The 3,242-nt window shown below is 41.3% G+C and overlaps 1 pseudogene; it reads left to right on the top strand.

Moving 5' to 3' along the window:
* Positions 1-563: 563 nt before the first annotated feature.
* Positions 564-2,025, top strand: LOC115557311 (cAMP-dependent protein kinase type I-alpha regulatory subunit-like; annotated as a pseudogene).
* Positions 2,026-3,242: the final 1,217 nt, after the last annotated feature.

A 3,242-nucleotide genomic window follows, 5' to 3' on the forward strand; every position in this document is an offset into this window, starting at 1 on the left:
TAATTCTCAAACACAACAAAAAGCGGTTTCTGATTCGAGTATTTACATTTATGAATATGCCATTTAGCTAATAAAATAATAAGGTTTATAATAAAATATTGGTTTGCTTGACTAGAGGTGTAATTGAAGAAACCAAACAATACAACAAACAAATCATGTTCAATACAAAAACCGTACATGTTCAATACAAGACACATAGCCTACGAACGTGAACAAGGAAATTATGAGCAAGTGACGTAGTTCACGCCCAGACACTGATTGGCTGATACGTTTGCCACTTTGCAAATTGACTTTTTGGAAAACGTTTGGATTACGTTTTGGAAAACGTTTTGCCAAATCTTTTGCAAAGCCTTTTGCGGATTGAAATGTCATTTGAATTTCGCAACACACGCAGCGTGGCGAAGTGGATTGCAATCATGGGGACGCTATAGCTTTTCAATTTGAATAAAGGAACTCAAAGAATTTGACGTAATGTTATTCTATTTTTATTGTAATAACTTTAGCAAATTTAATTGATTTTTTTATTGTTTTTTCCAGCTGATATAGCAGAGCCGAATCCTGAGGGCAGACCTATCTGAAGCTGCATTGTCCCTTTGCATGTTAAAATACACTTTAAAAAACGTATTTACAAATTACATTATAAAATTGCATAATGAATTGCCAATTGCATTGCCATTTGAATTTTGCTACATATATGCTTCCATAGTTGTCTTCTTTTAAGCAGTCAAGTGCACCACATCAGTTTGTTTATTTAAAAAAACATTTCTGACTGCAAACATGGAAGATAATGATTCAATAGCCAAACTCAGACATTTCTCAAAACTGGACTTTCAATCCAAAAAGGAGATGATAAATGATGGAAGACCAATGCCGGAGCTTAACGGGTTGCTTCAAACTACGGGACAGAAAGTAACGCGGTCTTTTCAAACAGAGTGGTACCGCCGAAAAGACTGGCTTTGTGGCTGTGCTGTGGGGTAAGGACTCAATACAGTCAATATTGGTTGAAGATGCCAAAATAAACAACTCAAATTGAACCATGTTCAAATGCAATGTTTTATCCTAACATCCACTGTCTCCATTCCTTCGCCAGGACAGAAGGCTACAATGACATCAGGCAACATGAGCAGCGATGAATAGAGGAGTATGAGAGAGTGCGAGCAGTACGTGCAGAAACACAACATCCAGCAGCTGCTCCTGAAGGACTGCATCGTCCAGCTGTGCACCTCGCGGCCAGACCGGCCAATGGCTTTCCTCAAAGAGTACTTTGACAGACTGGAAAAGGTGAGGTGTCAATCATGAGCTGACATCTTGGGAGTCTCGTGTGCATTCTGCTCTGCTCTGAAGTCGGTTACCTTCGTATTGGATATTATATGCTGCTGTCTGAATGACCGATGTGCTGCTCTCACATTGGACTTGCTACAGTTGTATGCTGTGATTTTGGTTTTTGATCATTTGGCGGGATAACTTAATATTAGTGTCCTCGTGGACTCACCAACCTTCTGGATTTTTAATTAACCATTTGACTAGCAACTGATATTGAAACAGGCAAAAATGATATTATATTACGCATGTAAAATGTTGATTTAGAAGCTTTTTTTTCGGGACCATTAGAACAGATTTAGATGGCTTAGAAATACAGACCATCTACAGTAACCTTTAAAACATACATATGTCTAAATAGTCCCGAGGTTTCACGATTGAATGCTGCAGTAAAAGTCCTCAAGGAGTGAGGGAATGGAAGCGCCCACTGACCGAGCGCTCCCCTCTGGGCCTCGGCCCGCGCCACCAGGAGGAGAGCATGCAGATGCTGCTGCAGCAGAAGGCCTCGGGCTCCCGCTCGGACTCCCGCTCGGACTCCCGCTCGGAGGAGGTCTCCCCCCCATGAACCCCGTGGTGCGGGGGCGCCGCCGCCGCGGGGCCATCAGCGCCGAGGTGTACAACGAGGAGGACGCCGCCTCCTACGTCAGAAAGGTCAGCCCCCGCCGCCGCCGCGCCTCACCGCTGTCGGAAACGCACCAGACATGAGCTGCGTGTCCTCGGATGCGATTGGTCAGGCCAGACCTTTGGTCGACTGACGGTCCAATCATGTATGATGTATATATATATATATATGATTTTATTCAGGACACATGAAGATCCATAGTACAATGTATAAAAATAGACTCAATACAAAAACAACAATAAAACACAACACATAAAATAAGAGATCAGCATACAGCACTTGCAGTAGGCTATACAAACATGCCCTCCAATGTCTCCAGAGTGTGGAGGAGAACCTGACAGAGCTGAGCCCAGGCTTGACCAATGCCTGAATAATACTGTTTTCAGATGCCGTCAACCTACACATAAAACGATACATCAAATTCCTAATTAAAGCATGACAGGTAGGCACACCAACATTTACAAACATTTGACTAGCACTAGACCATCTCGGTATTCTGAGAAGCATCCGCATTCCGTCATTATAAGCCACAGTTAGTTTTTTCATATTGCTTTTTCTGTAAACACGCCACAAATGGGCAGTATATAATGGGGTACAGAATGCTCTAAATAGCGCGACCTTTACAGCAGTTGAACACATGTTAAATTTACGTGCAAGCATATTGGCTTGACCATACATCTTACGGCATTGTCTGTTGATGTCTTTATCATCTGACAAATCATTAACAAAATGGTGGCCTAAATACTTCACATCATAACACACTTTAAGAGCAGTACCAGATAAAAAGAAATCAGGAAATACCAATTTCCTGTCTTCTTTGCTTCTGACAATCATAATATTGCTTTTATTTGCATTATATCGAATGTCAAACTCCACACTGTATTGGGAACAAACCTTCAAAAGTTGTTGTAAGCCAGCACTATATGGGCAAAATATGACTAAATCATCTGCATACATAAGGTGATTAATGAGACTATTGCCAATCACACATCCTGTATTGCATGCATTCAACTGCTGTGACAATTCATCCATATACACATTAAAAAGAAAAGGAGATAGGATTCCACCTTGGCGTACACCGTTACCAACATAGAAAGGTTCTGACACAGAATCCCCCCATTTCACCTGCATAGACTGATGAGCGTACCAGTAGACTAAGATTCTAATAATGACTTTAGGCACTCCTCTATGATGCAGCTTAATAAACAGTTTCTGATGATTCACACGATCAAATGCCTTGGAAGCATCTATAAAACACGTAAAGATAGTGGAATGCAAGCTATTATAACGGTCTAAAATT

Source organism: Gadus morhua, chromosome 2 (genome assembly GCF_902167405.1).
Source record: "Gadus morhua chromosome 2, gadMor3.0, whole genome shotgun sequence".
In the NCBI taxonomy this organism is placed as follows: domain Eukaryota; kingdom Metazoa; phylum Chordata; class Actinopteri; order Gadiformes; family Gadidae; genus Gadus; species Gadus morhua.